This window comes from Lutra lutra, chromosome 11 (assembly GCF_902655055.1).
Source record: "Lutra lutra chromosome 11, mLutLut1.2, whole genome shotgun sequence".
Lineage (NCBI taxonomy): Eukaryota > Metazoa > Chordata > Mammalia > Carnivora > Mustelidae > Lutra > Lutra lutra.
Genome location: NC_062288.1, coordinates 83,458,830 through 83,476,102, shown reverse-complemented (window position 1 = coordinate 83,476,102; position 17,273 = coordinate 83,458,830). Strand labels below are relative to the sequence as shown.

The following is a 17,273-nucleotide window of genomic DNA, read 5'->3' as shown; positions in this document are numbered from 1 at the left end:
TAGTATTCTTATAATGCCCTGGTTATTATAAGGCAATATGTTATTAAGAACACAGATGTTGGGGCCCCTGGGTGGTAGTCAGTTAAGCATCAGACTCAGTTTAGGCTCAGGTCATGATCTCAGGCTCTTGAGATTGAAACTTGCATCAGGCTCAGTGCAGAATCTGCTTCAGATTCTCTCTCCCTCTCCCTCTGCCCTTCCTGCTTGTGCTCTCTCTCTAAAATAAATGAGTCATTAAAAAAAAAAAGAATGTACATGTTACTTAAAATGTGCTAGACTAAGTGTTCTTATGCATATAGATATGAAAGTAAGTAAAATACTGGGAGCAATAATCCAGCAGGACAATAAAACACTTTCAAAATGAGAAGATAATAAATATAGCAGGGTATCTAATTAACTGGTCAAATCATAAGCCTTAAGAACTTCCCAGTGGATTATGAAGAAACCCATGAAATTTTCAATATCTGTTCTTTTTTAAAAGAAAAAAAATCTGTGAGAAAAATAATAGATGATCCCATTTTATAATAAAGTGTATATATCTTAAAGAATTGGCATGATTCATAATGATGAGATTCTATAAAGATTCTTTTTTTTTTTTTAAGATTTTATTTATTTATTTGGCAGACAGAGATCACAAGTAGGCAGAGAGGCAGGCGGGGGTGGGAGGGGAGCAGGCTCCCCACGGAGCAGAGAGCCCAATATGGGGCTTGATCCCAGGACTCTGGGACCATGACCTGAGTCAAAGGCAGAGGCTTTAACCCACTGAGCCACCCAGGCTCCCCTCTATAAAGATTCTTTACTAAATCACCAACAAAATAAGGATGTTTATTTGTTCAATTTTATCTAGAATTTGTCCAGAAATTTAGGCCAATGCAATTAGACATTAAACAGAATTAAGAATTCTACTTCTTGACAAGGAAGAGGGAAAAGCATCTCCCCCCCCAACTATCATATCCCTCAAATAACAAAAGACATCAAATAAATGCTTCTTATATTAATAAGAAATTTTAGGTCACAATACGTGACTGGACACATTATACACGGGGAAAAAAAAGAAGAAGAAGAAGAAGAGGAAAAAGAAATTAACGTCTTTCTTATATCCTACCAGTAACTAGTTAGAAAATGTAATGGCAGGGCACCAGGGCGGCTCAGTCTTTTAAACGTCCACCTTGGGCTCAGATCATGATCCCAGGGTCCTGGGACAGAGAACCACATCAGGCTCCTTGCTCTGCAGAAAGCCTGTGTCTTCCTCTCTCTTTGCTCCTCCCCCTGCTTGTCCTTTCTCTGTCAGATAAATATATAAAATCTTTGTTAAAAAAAAGAAAAGAAAGAAAACATGATGGCTAAAAAAATACCCTATTTATAATGGAATCATTAAGTCCGAAGAATAATTCTAACAAGAAAATATAATACCTATTTAAGAAAATTGCAGGATTCCATTGAAAGACTGAAAACAAGATTTGAATCAAGTATGCAAGATGACCAGAAAGACAAAAAGAGACACAAAATTTAAAAAGAAGAAACTCTCATTGTTTACAGAAGACATGAATTGTGAATATAGGTATTCCAAAAGCTACAGCTAAGCTGTTCGAACTAATCAGTGATCTTGTTAAATTTACTTATTAGTATATATATATATATGGGTGTGTGTGTGTGTAATTAACTGTATTTCTATGTAAAAATAGTGAATACATAAAAAATGAAATCTTGTAAAGAAATCACTTTTAATAAGTATCAAATGCCTAGAAATAAATCTGACAAAATAAGCACATGCTCTCTGTACTGAAACTACTAAATAATATGGAAATATATTAATAAGAGGACCTAAATGAACAGAAATATGTAAAACATTCCTAGATGGGAAGACTCCATTTTGCAAAGATAACAAATCTGCAAATTGATCTCTATATTAAATCAATCCCAATCGAAATTTCAGTAGTTTTGAGGGTGCCTGGATGGCTCAGTTCGTTAGGCCAATGACTCTTGAGTTCAGCTCAGGTCACAATCTCAGTTGTGAGATCGAGCCCCATGTAGGTTTCCACACTCCATGTGGAGTCTGCTTGGGATTCGGTCTCTCCTACTGCCTCTGTCCCTCCCCTTGCTCATGCCCTTTGTTTCTCTTTCCAAAAAAATAAAATTTTCTTTGAAGACTTTATTTATTTATTTATGCATGAGAGAGAGAGAGAGAGAGTGAGAAAGAGACAAAGAGGCAGAGGGAGAAGCAGACTCCTTGCCGCGCAGGGAGCCCAATGTGGGACTCAGTCCCAGGACCAAGGATCATGACCCGAGCCGAAGGCAGACACTTAAGTAACTGAGCCACCCAGGCACCCTTCAAAAAAAAAAAAAGTCCAATAGGTGTGTGTGTGTGTGTTTATGAAAACTGATACGTAACTGTAAAGGACAAAGGATAGTCAAGCTATTTATCATGTCTGATTATCTGTCATCATTATCTGTCCTTTTACCTATGTATCCATCATCTATCTATCATCTATCTTAGAAGTTGGTTCTGCTTCTCTGGTTGAATCTTGACTGATGCAATCTATAAATATTTTTCTTTAAATAAATCACTGTCTAGTAGTAATTCTAAAGAAATGTTATATTTGAAGTAAAAATACCTAAGAACAAGAGAGCCATAAAGATGTGGAGAAAGTAGAAAGTATGTAGTAAGCAGGACATAATGATGGTCTAAAAGTTCAGGCTTTGAAATAAGACTAAGGAGTGATGAAGAGTATGATTTTAGATAATATGGTCCCAAATTAGAAACAAAAATCTAAATATATAACATCAGGATATTAATTTAACTTGTTGTCAATAGGAGTGAGATTATACAGCTACTAAAATTGGATTATAAATGTGGAAATCATCTAAGAAGTGCTTTTGAATGTCTATGGCCAAATACTTCATCTTCATAGTATTGTAATTATGTAAAATGTATGTTCATTTAAATATAATATAAAGGGGTGCCTTTGGCTCCGGTCATGATCTCAGGGTCCTGGGATCGAGCCCCGCATCGGGCTCTCTGCTCAGCAGGGAACCGGCTTATCCCCCTTCTCTCTCTGCTTGCCTCTCTCTGCCTGCTTGTGATCTCTGTCTATCAAATAAATAAATAAAATCTTTAAAAAATATATATATAATATAAAAACATAATTTGTCTTATAAAGTGTAATGACTGCAAGTTTTTGCTAAAAATGACTTAACTTCTGAAATGGAAATTCGTCTCATGGAAAAATTATAATTTCCTAAAATAAAAAGAAAATATATGGTAACATATTGTATGTGTTTTGGCATACCAAAGTTCACCACAAGCGGGCATTGTAGAACTCTGAGTTATCAATGGACTGAATGCATATAATGTATAGCTCTTTTGAAATAAGATGAAGTTGATAAAGAATTTCTTATTGACCTTGTGGAAATACACAGATAATGCAAACTCGTGTTCAAAAGGATTCCAAAATCAGCAGTAAATAAATATCCATAAGCAAATATATGCACAGTCGTTCAACTATTATATTCCTAAATTTAAAAAAAACTATCAGTTTTAAAATTTTATGATTCATTAAGATCACGTCTACTTCAAAGACAGGAGTGATTCTCTATGAGGGCAATTAGCTTTACTCACTGTCATGTTCGAAGTCATGCAAACCCCAATACAATCATAATTCTATAAATTTGGTTAATGAGGGATATTGAATGAATACGCTTAGTTCACTTCATCCCACTTTCTCAGTGGCAAGAGGGAGCTACTAACAGGTGATCTCATTTGTATCCTTTCATTAGTTGTTCTCTTTGTTGTTTGTAATAAACCACACACATATACATTCATCCATCTGCAAAATGAAGGGCATAGATCCTTTGTTTAGTTTCTCCTTAGTTTAGTTTGTAAAAGTACTTTTTGAATTTAAAATTTTACACCAAAAAAAAAAAAAAAAAAAAAAAAAAAAACAGAAAGAGATCAACATTACCCATGATCCTACCACTCATGAAAAGTCAAGGTTAATGCTTTGGTTTCTTTCTTTCTAACTTTGGTCTTAGAGAAAAATATCTTGGGATAGTAGCTAGATGCAGTTCTGTCTCGACATATATTTCCTTCATAGTTTCCCACAGCTGTGCCACTGTTTATATATTCATTCTATTTTTGGTCACTGGGTTACACTACTTTAATTTTTAAAATAATAATTACTAATCAACTTCTTTGTAAATAAATCTTTGCTCACATATCTGATTTTGTTTTTTTTTTTTTTTTTTTTTTTCTTACTAATACAGTATTTATTTGTCTTCCCTCTGTCAAACCCTGAGCCAACCACTTTCCCCAAGCTGCCTGGGGAGGTATGGGAAAAGGAACATACAGGGAAGAAAGACCTGTGGGAGGTGGAGAGGGCTCTGTCACATGATGAAGAGGATGAGAAAAGCCACCATCAGGCAAAAGAGCCCCATGGCCTTTGGGAGGGCAAAGCCCAGAATTAGGAGAAAAGCTGTTGCTTCTGAGAGGGGCTGCTGGCATCACCAGTGATGAGGCTCCCAGACACAGTCCCAATTCCAGCCCCAGAGCCAGCCACCCCCACTGTGACAGCCCCAACCCCAATGAACTTGGCTGCTCTGTCAGTGTCCCTTGAAATGGTTCAGAAGCTATAGCTAGCATAAGTGAGGTCAGGGGGCATGGGGCTGCCCAGCTGCCGAGGCTCTGATCTGTCAGTGTCTCAGGTGGTTTTACCACCTCTGCAGGCAGTGATGGGTTCAGCAGCTGAGAGGTGCAGCTGGGAGGTGTTCCTGAGCAAGATGTGGTGAAGACAAACTTTGCACAAGTGTACACTTTCAGGTTATGAGGGTCTATGGCAAGAGAGCTGTTCCCAGTGCAGAAAGACAGAGAGAGGTGGGGGTAAAGGAGGGGCAGGAAAAGTGAAGGTGATTTTGTTTATTATAAATAGAACATATTACTGATGGGAAATTACTGGCTTGAAAACAATAAGTAATAAGGTTAACATTTTTCATTTTTTCCTGATATTCTTAGTATTGATGGTAGTGAGATTTCTTAGCAAGGAATGGATAGGTTTACCTTAATTGATTATTAATTTTCTTTTATGTTTTTCCCTTGAATCCAGTGTTTGTTCAGAGTTTATGAAACTTTCCTCCCTTTCCTTTTTAGAGACATACAATCACTGACCTGGTTAAAGGATCCCAGCTGTGGCATTCTCTAGCTCTGTGACCTTGGGCAAGGGGCCTAACACTTCTACAACTTCACTTCTTCATCTGCAAAGTGCAGATAAACATTGTACCTCCTTCAAAGAGCTGTGTGAATAAATACAAAGTGTGAGTGCTTGAGAAGTCCTCTTCAAGAGCCTGGCTCATAATAAACACTATTGTAAATATACTGGATTATTATTGCGGGTTTGGGGGGACTCTCCCTTCTAGTATTCTCTTTGGTTTTGCTCCAGTTTGTAAGGCTTGCTTAGGGTTTGCTGAGTGCCCAGCTGGATCATGGTTTTGGCTGGGTCACCTGATCTTTACCTCTAATTACCTCTTTGGCTTGGTTGTATAGTTTTCAGTCTTACTAGCCCTGATCAACCCTCTGTGAAAGCCACATGTTCCTAAATCCCTTATACTTGACTGAAAAGCTGCAGGCAGAAATGCTTGAGGGAATGTATCAGCACCGGATAATAGTAACACCCAACCATTGTCTGTTGTGTCAGTACTTACAGAACTCTTTTTTATACAATATTCATCATCAAGCCCATTAGCCTATCAGGTCCAGAGTAATTTTTCTTGTTTTACATATAAGAAAAAGAGATTCAGAAGTTAATTTATTGGCTTGGATTTATCCTATCCAGGGGTGGCAAAGTCAAGCATTTAACTTTGATTTTCTGACTCTCAATAGAATGGCCTTTCAATTGCACCCAGCTGAGTTTCCAGGTTATATTAGTTAGGCTTTGGTAGTGCATGCTGCTGTAATAAACAACTCAAAAATCAATGCCTTGCAAAAAACAACAGTGGTTTATTTCTCACCTGTATTGTTTATCAAGGTTTTACAGTTGCACTGCTAAAGGATGGCCTCTGTCTAGAATATACCATTCTCTTGGCAGAGAGAAGAGCAAGAACTGACCACTCAATGATGCTTGAAGCTTCTTCTGCTCAAGCATACAGATACAGATACATCGTATCTGTTCACAACTCATTGTTTAAAATGTATCAGTGATGAACCTTGATAAGGATGAAATGGAGAAGAAAGTCCTTCCCCCAGGAGTAAGATGTGTAATCATAGTATAAGGAAGAGTGGAGTAAATAATTAAGGGCAACAGTATATAACAGGAATTCATGAGTTGAGAAGGACACCGAGGGAAGTCTTTGCAATCAAAACAAAGTATAAATATTTAAAAAAATAAGAAGTTCTAGAACTTGGAAAAAGTTTACTGTGCAAGAGAAGAGTTCTCAATCATAATTGTGTAGCTTATTTATTTATTTTTTAGGTATTCAGAGATTGGCAATAGGTGTTTCCAGAGACAAGGAAGTTGGTTAGAGGCAGTGTTAGATGTAGACTAGCTGAAGGAAAGAGGTCAAAAGAGAAAGCTGTACATCAAGCACAGATGTGAGGTTGCTGACTTTGGAATTTTAGACTATTAATTTGACAGTCCAACTTCCTTTTAGAAGTGCTGAGTTATATAGGCTTACTTTCCTATAAACTCCCTCAGGTCCTGAAACCTATATAAAGTGCATGAAATGATTCTTCCTTGAAAATTTAATAGAAAACCTAGCTTGGTTCTTTCTTTTCCTAACCAAAGACCGAGGTCACTGAACCTAGGAATAAATTTAATGGCTTGGGATTTTATTTGATAGACTAGACACTTTGTTAGAACATGGTAATGATGTTCTCAAGGTCGATCATTACAATCCATCTGAGGATACTGTAAATTTGTTTCTCTGACATAGCCATAGACATTATCCTTCACCCTGCTCAGCCATCACACATTTGCCAGAGGGACTGACTAACTACTTGGTCAGTTCAAATCTATCACCTGTAGAAATAGAACTGAAAACGAATGCTTTGAGTATACAACTTTCTTTCCCAATAACAGTCTGAGGCTGTTTCTCGTTGACTGACTGCTCTCCTCCATGTGGTGATTCAGGGACCCCTGTTTATCCCATCCTGTAGTGTGACTACCCTCTAGTGTCTCATTAGCTTAAACACCCAGTCAGCAAAAAGGGAAAGAGCTATGGAGAGAGTACACACGCTTCTTATTTTCTTATAATAAATTCTGTAAAACCCTTTTATGAATTTTCCCTTTACTTTCACATGATGTTGGTTGAAAACTAGTTACAAGGCCGCACTATTCCTAGTCAGGTGTCCCTGACTGATCAGGAACTTCCCAGAAACAATTTCAAATAAAGGAAGAAGGAGCACTCATTTTGATACCTCTGCCACACCCATTGTCCTGATTAAAAATGTCTTTTTTTTTTTTTTTCTCAAAATGTTTTCCTTGGTAAGCTACTATATTTTATAACTTTGTACCTAAAGTTGTTTGGTAAAAGTAATAAAAGAAAAAAGAATACAGGTATATTTTTTTCCATAACATTAAAAGAGTACTGAGTGCTGTTTCCTCCATGACAATAAGGTTTCACTTGGGTACAGTTATTCTGGAGTCTGAAGCATCAATAGTTTGAACATATTTGGAACTCAGTCTATCAGATTTACCAATGGGATAATTTGTTCTCATAATTCTCTACTCCTACTCTTAGGAGCACAGTTTTAATAATAGCATCCAGATGGTCCTCCAACTTAAAAATAGTTTATGTTCCAAAATCCTGTTTATAATTGATATGTATACATACAGTAGTACATATGGCGATTGTCTTTATGCCATCCATAAAAGTTTATTTAATACATCATCTAATAGGACTTTTGCAATGAAAACTGTAGTAAGTATTGTTGTGATGTTCATAATTAACACAAAAACCTACACATGTAAAGTTATTTTCTGAATATAAAATATTTAAAATGTTGACACTATAATGTATAAAACAGCTATTATAACTGCACATACTTTATTTGATAATAGCTGGGTTTACTTTTTTGTTATTTAGGAAAATACAAGTTGTAGTACTTTCTTATTTAGGAAAATAGGAGTATTTTCACACTTGGAAAAGTCCACCTTCTATCGCAGTGAAGTATAATCAAGCTAACAGCCCAATTTTAGAACACTTGGAACAAGTCATAACCAGTTTTATTATGAAAGATCCCTGTACACATTTGCATTAATTCTGGTACCTTAATAGGCTGTCTGGCAAGCCATTTCCTTGCAGAAACATGCATTATGAGAAATGAGAAATGCCCATCCCTCCTGGATATTAGCTACTTGTCACACCTGGCCAACAGTGCTCACATCCCTGAAGCCTGTGAACATAACTCTGTACTTATTCTAAGTGAAAAATGGAATGACTTAAAGAAAAAATATAAGATAATGTGAATAATCTCTTACCAAAACCCATATATTAAACCAAAAGTATTTTACAGCTTTTATGACAAGAAACTAAAAAGACTATCTAAAGATCCGGGCTGTGATCGTTAGTGTGAGGGGCTGAGATGGATGCAGTAATGGAAAACATCATGAGAAATGAGGAGGATAAGGAAAATAATCTGGACTATAGATCGGGGGATGGAACAATCATGTACATGGGTGTAAAGTTTACGCAAAATAACCACACTGCCCGACCCAGAGAGCAAGGCTGTGAGCCACAGCTAGACCCTCCAGTGAAAAGATAGATGATGGCCAGTGTAGGAATGAGATGGGAGAGGATATAGAGATGAATGATATCTGAGGAGAAGGATAAATCCGTAATGATCCAGAAGCAGCAACGGGGAGGAAGAACTGCCCTAACCTTATTGTCTTCCTAAGGAATATGGATAAAGGGAATAAAAACAGCCATCACATGAGACACTGGAGGGAAAACAATCTTCTTAGGAAGAGAGGAGTTTCAGTTAAGGCCACAGCGTGGAGGCAGGGAGGAGAGCTGGGGCTATCCAGGAGATTGTGGCAGAACACATTACAGAGCACTCTACGGTTGGTTTATAGGTGAGGGGAGCGAAAAGCTGGGTGAGTTTCAAGAAAATTCCAGTCATCTGCTTGATGGATCACTCGAATGTTTAATATCAGAGGGGCATTCTTTTGAAAGCTGATCGATGGTGACAAGGGTAGTCCGGTGGTGTTAGTCTGACAGAACAACGTAGGGCTCCAGAAGGAGGAGACTCAGAGGCAGGTGAGTCAGGCCATTCAGAACCCAAGCAGCTGATCTGAGTGCAGGCAAAATGAATCAGCCGCCTCCAGCATATCAATGAAGCCAATGTCGGTACTATGCTTTTCGAAGGGGGAGAAACCTGGGTTACCTTCTGGGTTCGCCATCCAGGAGATTTAGATGTTTGGGATTTCTGAGTGATTGTCAGCCCTGGAATATGCTCTATGAGATTCTTGGTTCCAGCTCGTACTGCACAAGCCTTTTGCTCTAACTTACATCATTTGCAGCACTACCAAGAGGAGAAGATGAATGTCAAGAAATAGTCCTGGTGTCTGGGTACCACTCCTGGGGTAAGGACCTTGAGTTAGTTTCCAGAAGCTTCATTCAGAGTACAGGCCTCTGTTACAGCTACACAAGGTTTCTCAGTTTTTAGGTGGGATTGTAGAACTCTCAAGCTCTTTTTCCCACCACAGAGTTTATGGAATGATCTGTAGGAAGAGGAACTTTTAGTGGTGACCAAAAAGCGTAAGCCCATTAAAGACATTCGCCACCTTTCGCTGATTGTCATTGGATACCTACAACTTCTTTAGGCTGTGATTGCTGGGTGTTTCAATCATGCTGTGTCTACCTCACGCAACTGGAGAGAGACATTAAACCCAATGACGATACAAGGAAGAAAGTATAAAGATGAAAGATAAAAATCAATGCAATAGGAAATAAATGCAAAACAGAGAACAATCAACAAAGTCGAAAATTATGTGAAAAGACTATAATGGTAACAAACTGCTCACAAGGTTACAGGAGAAAAAGGAGCAAAACATAGTATAAACTCAACAAAATATACCACTTAACTAGTATTAGGTGTTGTTAGCAAAAAAAAAAAAAAAAAAAAAAAGTATGTTTAAAATTTAAGGGTGACCTAGAAAAAATTTTAAAAGGGTCTGTGCCTCTGAACCAGCAGGGTCTTTTCTAATATGTATTATCTGCTTTAGCTCTATCTCACAACTTTTGATATGTTATATCTTATTATTCGGTTCAAAATATTTTCTAATTTTCACTGTTGGTTCTTCTTTGATTTACAAGTGATTTTGAAATGTGTTTTTGATTTTCAATAATTTGGAGCTTTTCTACGTTTTTTGTTATTTGTCCCCAGCCTAATTCTATCTTGCATGCTAATTCCACATTAGTCAGATAACATTCTCCATATCTCGATCCTTTGAAATTTGTGAAGACTACCGGAAATGTGGTCCTGCTGGTAAATCTTCTCTGTGCAATTTAACAGACGATCTTCTGTTAGGTTTTGAAAATTCTTGGCCGGTATCTCTTCAAGTGTTTTTCTTTTTACCAGTTATATCTCTCTTCTTTTTCTGGGACTCCAAATTCATGTACATTCAAATTTTGTATGATGTTTGATACATCTCTAATCACGTTTTCTGTATTTTTAAATTCTTAGTTATAATCTCCATGCTTCAATATGGACATTTGCCACTGAGCTATCTTTCAGTTCACTAGTCATGTCTTTCTTGAACTGTACCTAATCCATTGTTAAACTCATCTATTGAATTCAATTATGACATTTTTCAGTCCTATAACTTTTTTACTTTTAAAATATATATATTCCAGTCCTAAAATATACATATTCCAGTTATCTATTTTCTTCAATATATTTCTGTTCAAGTTTTTGGAACTTCTGCCTGAGAAGCCCGGTATCTACATCACTTTTGGTATCCTTTCCACCTTCTGCTTTTTCCTCCTTGGCTTTGGTCATTTGTTCCTGTGTCCTGGCCTGCCTGGCCAGTAATCTTTCAGTGAATCCCCAACACTGTACACTTAAAAATAAAATGTAGATGTTATAGATATTTCATTTTTCTCCCAAGAAGCTTCAAATTTCTACTAGTCAGCAATTTAAGTAGAGGCATTTCAATTTGATATAATCTGGGATTGGGATCATTTGAAGCTAGGTTTCGGGCTTTCTGTGGGTTTGTCTATTTTTGATATTTCTTTTTTTCCCGGGGGATTCCAACTTTTTTCTCTGGCATCATGATACAGTTGCATACATATAGCTTTTTAGCCTCTGAATCTGACTTATGGTTGATTTTTTTTTTTTTTTTTTTTTTTTGCCTGTTACTCCTCACACTTAGGATTCAGCGAAGTCTCAAGAAAAAAAAACTGACGTTAAAAAATCAGGTTCACTTCTCTGTAGTACCCTGAAATCTTGGGTGCTCAATCCTGGCTACATTGGTAACCCTGAATTCCAGTTTTTGTCTCCCCAACCCCATGAGACTGCTGAAAAGTCTTTCTAAAGATTTCTGCCCTCTAACACTCATACATGGAATCAACACATTCCTTATGGATAAAAGCAATGGAGAACACCTGGCTCATAGCAAGGTTTGTGTTTTGTTTTTTGCCTTCCTAGGATCTTGGTCTCTTGGGTCCTGGCTGCCTTGGTTCTTCTCTGATGCCTCCAAACATTCTTTCTTTCTTTTTTAACTTTATGATTCTTTAATAGTTATTCTCAGTGGGTGGCTTGGTTTGATTATAGCTGTTCCTTCATAGCCAGAATCAGAAGTCCTTCATCTTTTGAGGTTTTCATTTTAATGATAAAAATGTTAAAATGTTAACTTCTATGATATTGATTTGATACTTTTTCCGGACACATTATTCTTTCAAAACTTTTCAAAGATAATTAATTTTACCTCTAAAGTCTTCTTGCATTAACTCTATTGGATCTTTTTCCTTGGGTTTTTATTATTCTCTTTGAGGAGTTTGATGCTTCTCTTTCATAGTATGGGTTCTCCATAAGTATTTGCTAATTCTTGGTTGTCTGTTTATCTGTATTTGTGATTCCCAGTATTCTGCCTACTGTGTTGTCCAGAACCTGTGTCTGGTGGCTGAGAAATGGAGTGGTGTCCATGTGGGAACAGTGTACTGGCAGTTTGTCCCCTCTGGTGGCCAGTGATCCCATCAGGTACTTCTGTGCTCTGGCCAGTGCAAATGCTAAATATCCTTCTTTAGAAAGATTCATTTATCCAGCTCTTTAGGTCCATATTTCCAGCTTGATGATTCTGTTAAGTTCAACAAGATATAATCCTAGGAAGGAGCGTCTCTAGGCTCGATGGTGAAATTTATGAGGAAAGTAGCTGACCAATAATAGCAGTCTTTAAAAACAAAACAAAATACAAAATCCTCTGAATCTCAGTTAAGTATTAATTCAGGGGCTTTAACGGAATTTCTTAATTTTTAAGAAGTGTGGCCCAATTCTGTAAGAAGAGGGATGATTTTCCAAATTGGTGAAGATTCAAACCATATTAATCTTTCTCTTTCACATCACTGGGGATCTACTAGAGCCATTGTGTGTATCAGGAGATGGGCTTTCCAGTAAGGCAGACCTCAGTTTAAGCCTCGGCTTTATCTTCATGAGTTGTGGAACTTTGAAAACAGTATTTAAATTCTCCAAAATAGACCCACTCCCACTCCTGAATTTAAGAAAAAAAATGATTGAGGGGTTAATGTGCATAAAAAATTTGGCATAATGCTGATACCTTACTGTCAATCACTAACAGATATTTTGGTTGTAATTATTGTGTAGATCCTAAACTCACCTCTTCAATCAAATCAGAAATGTGAGATACTGTTCAAGAGCAAACAATGTAGAGTGACAGAAATTTTAGAAATCTTAGTTGTACTAGTTCTCCATGTGCGTTTAATGTGCTAGGGCTGCCATAACAAAGTACCATAGATAGGATGGCTTAATATAAGTTTATTTTCTCATGGTTCTGGAGACTAGAAGTCACAGATCACAGTGTGGACAGTATTGGTTTCTTCTGATGCCTCTCCCACTGACTTTCTGAAGGCTGCCTTCTTTCTGTATCCTTGGCAGGTCTTCCCTCTGCACACATACACATCCCTGAATTGGTCCTCATGTCCTCTTATAAGGACACCCATCAGATTAGATCAAGGAACACCCTAAAGACCTAATTTTCATTTAATTACCTCTTTAAAAACTCTATCTCCAAATATTGTCACTTAGGATTAGGAATTTGACATGTGAATTTTGTGAAGGATGCATTTCGGCCATAACACCATCCCTCTTGGTTCTTACTTACTATATAATGTAATACCACCAGGAAAAAAAATAATTCTATAACATCTTATGCCTTCACAAAAGTTCCTGCACTAAGGTACTGATGTAATTTTTTTGGCATTAGAAAGGTTTATCTGAGAAGTATCTAAATAAGCAAAGATTTGTTACCTTTTACAAAATTACTGTTGAACCCATTTCTGTAATGTTACTAAATTTCCTTCAGTAATGCAGCCTCAATAATAAATTTCTCCTCTAATTTAAATTCCAACAGAACTTCTGTCTCCAAACAATAATAACTATAGGATTCAAAATATTTTCGTTATCCCTGACTGCCAAGAAAAAAATATCTATGATTATATAGCTCATTGATAAATTTCATTCTCATAGTAATTGTTTCCCCTCCCTTGCTTCTTTCTTTGAACTTATTGGTTAATATTATGTTTATTATATTTTGTATCTGTTCAAATAGATACTGTTAAAATCATTATAATTAAAGGTGTCTCCACTACTGTTATCCTTAGTTCTGATCATGCTGTTGCAAAGTGAGAAAGCATTAAAAGGCAGCATGGAAGCAGGAGTCCATCCATGGAGGGATATGTGGAGAAAAATACCTATAAAAGAGAAGCCAATAAACACCCAGCAAGTAGATGCCTCACATTCATTTGCATGTCACAGTGGAAAATGTGACACCATTGTTTGAGAAATTATTTTTGTTATGTTTCTGTAAATAATACTTATGTAGAATAATTGAAAATTAATGACATATTATTTAATCACGCTCTACCTTAAAACATCCACCTTACAAAATGTCTATTAGACTTTAATAAAAAACAAATTGCTCTATTTACTACCCAATATTAAATATCATGTATATTTAATTATAAACACTCATTTTAAATCCTTTATCTGTTATTCCTCTTTAGAAGATCATGACTTGGCTTCCACTTGTCCTTTTCTATCCTTGGCAGAGCTGATATTCTACATGTTGGTTGATGCTTTATTATTCTGTGCATCTGGTTCCCACCATTCCCAATAAGCCCAAGGTTAAGGATTTAGACCTCCCGTGTGAACCAGCCCAGTTCTGCAACCATAGGTTTTGTCCTTTGATTTGACTCTTCAATTTTAACATGAGTCCTGAACAAAAGGGGATGTGATGGGAGTCTGCAAATGGGTCAGAGCAAAGCAGCTCCATTTCTTATAATGAAAACAACGGTGTAATGTCTCTGACCTGTGGGTGGGTCTGCAACACTGATTTCTATCTGACAGGAGAAGCACAACCCTCAGAATGGTGCTTTTTCCCAGAATGAAACTAGACAATGAGTCTTTGAATGTGCTGACCCTAGCATAAGGCATATTTCCATTTAAATAGATATTTTGTGCCTGTCTCTTGTGTGTGTACATTTGTGTGTTCTTTATTTAAAAGGCTGAAAATCAGGGCACCAGGTTGGCACAGCCAGTTAAGCGTTTGCCTTCAGCTCAGTTCATAATCCCAGGGTCCTAGGATGGAACCCCATGGAGTCAGGCTCCTCTCTCAGCAGGGAGTCTGCTTCTCCCTCTCCCTCTGCCCCTCCCCTACTCATGCTTGCTTACTCTCTCTCTCTCTCCCACTCTCGCTCCCTCAAATAAATAAATAACCTTTTTTAAAAAAAATAAAAGGCTAAAAATCTTGAGGCTGATTTTGAGAGAGCAGTCCTGTTAAATCTTACTGTGTGAGGAATAAAGAGCAATGAATAGAAGATAGGGTCAAGGTTGTTAGGACAATAGTAAATATTGCTTACTGATTACTATACGCCAGGTGCTGTGCCAATATTTTACACTGATTGTCTTCTAAAGTCCTTTGAATTATGTCTGTGGAAGCTCATAAATACTGTGAGTGGATTATCCTTGGTTATAAAGTTCTTATGTCGGGAAGGGATCCAGAGCTGAGCCAGAGCTCTCAGATTCCCAAGTGGAGACCGTTGACTTTTAATTTATATTGTTTGTTGCTAAGCTGCAAACAATATTGCCATATTTACAGTTTAAAAGAGCATCATGTTTATCCATCCAAGAGTTTCTGTCTCAGCCTAGATGTTAATTTGAGACATGTTCTATTTTCCAGCTTTAGATTCTGATTTATTGTTTCCCTCTTGAAACTGCATGAGTCATTTCGTTTAAATGGCAAATTCAAGAGTAAGGTCCTATACCATCCCAAAGAGTGTAGCAAATGTATGCCAACATCCAGGCAACGTTCCTAGGTTGAGTTTGTAGCAGCAAACAAAACAGGTAAAAATCCCTGTACTCATGGAGTAATGGAATTTTTATTCTAATTAAGGGAAATAAACAATACACAAATTAGTAAAGTATATAGACTTTTATGCTAGAAAATGTTAGATGCTGAGGATTAAAATAAAACCAAAGATTGCTGGTGGAGGATGGGAATTATAGTATTTGAAAGTGTTTAGGAGAGATTTTTCTGGAAAGAACGGGTCAGGAAAAAATCTAAAGGAAATGAAGGAGCGAGTTTTCAAATATAAAAGCCTCAAATCACAATCATGGTTGGTATGCTACAGGATCACCCAGGAGGCCAGTATGGCAGGAAGAGAATGCATGAGGGAAAAAGGAAAGCCCTGTCAGTTCAGAGGACCTTGTGGGCCATGTCCGCACACCATCAATGGGAAGTCATTGTAATGTTTGGAGAGTAAGGATGACCTGACTTATGAATAATGGGATTATTCTGTCTGCTGTGTTAAGATCAATCCAATGAGCAGACAAAAGGAGCATGGGGAAAAGAGAAGTCAAGAGGAGAGCTTTCATGATAACCCAAATGAGAGATGATATTGGCTAAGACCAATGTAGTTCCAGCAGAGGTAGTAGAAAATGATCCATCTGGACAAAAGTTGAAGGTAGAATCAATAGGATTCTTCAAAGATAAAGAGTGTAAGAGAGGAGTCAAGGACAATTTCAAAGCCTTTGTCCCTTGGAAGATTAATGATGGAATTCAGATAAAGAAGATGACTAGAAGAGTAAGTTTAGGAATGAAGATGGTGTCATATGCTTGTTAGTTTTACAAATCAGACATCCAAGGGGAATACCCAGAAAGTGATTAGATTTCCTCAGGAAGTCTGGAATTAGTCAGCATGTAAATAGTTTTCCAAGGCAGAGCTACCTATATTATCTGGAGGGCCCAGTGAAATGAAAATGCAAGTCTACTTATTCAAAAATTATTAAGAATTTCAGAACAGTGACAGCAGAGCATTAAATCAAGTGTGAAGGGACTTCTGAGTAAAAGAACTTGTGTATTCAGGTAGCACCCTCAGGGACCCCGTCCTGGTTTAAGGCTATAATGCCAAGTGTGATTGTCAAGAGAGCAATGAGGACAGAGCGATAGATGGATGGATGGATGGATGGATGGATGGATGGATGGATGGATGGACAGATAAATAGATAAATACTTAAGGACTGAGGTCTGGGGTATGTCAATATAAAAATGATACAGATATGAGGAAGATCCCTCAGAATTGGCTAAGTAGAAGAAACCAACAAGTTGAAATAAACAAAAGAGAAACAATGGTAAAATGTTTGGTAGAGACTTGGTGATAGCTCACTGGTATCTAGGCTCAGCCAGAAGAGTTGGATTGTTGTCTTGATGTTTGTTGTACCCAGTTGCCATGGGAGTTTTAGTGGAGTTTGGATGTTGCATGATTGGTTGATTTGAGGATTTTACCACCACAAGGAAACTGCACAATAGCTTTATAAACTTGTCTGTTTAAAAAAAAATTTTTTTTTGGTCAAGATGGCGGAGAAGTAGCAGGCTGAGACTACTTCACGTAGCGGGAGATCAGCTAGATAGCTTATCTAAAGATTGCAAACACCAACAAATCCAATGGGAGATCTAAGAGAAGAAGAACAGCAACTCTAGAAACAGAAAACCAACCACTTTCTGAAAGGTAGGACTGGCGGAGAAGTGAATCCAAAGCGACGGGAAGAT

General features: G+C 37.3%; 1 protein-coding gene and 1 pseudogene across 4 annotated transcripts in view; one reads left to right on the top strand and one right to left on the bottom strand.

Annotated features, from left to right (window-relative positions):
* The window catches only part of GRM8 (glutamate metabotropic receptor 8), a 768,517-nt gene that overhangs the window by 731,996 nt on the left and 19,248 nt on the right, over window positions 1-17,273 (top strand). The window lies entirely within an intron of this gene.
* On the bottom strand, window positions 4,384-15,941 carry LOC125081269 (ATP synthase subunit 9, mitochondrial-like; annotated as a pseudogene).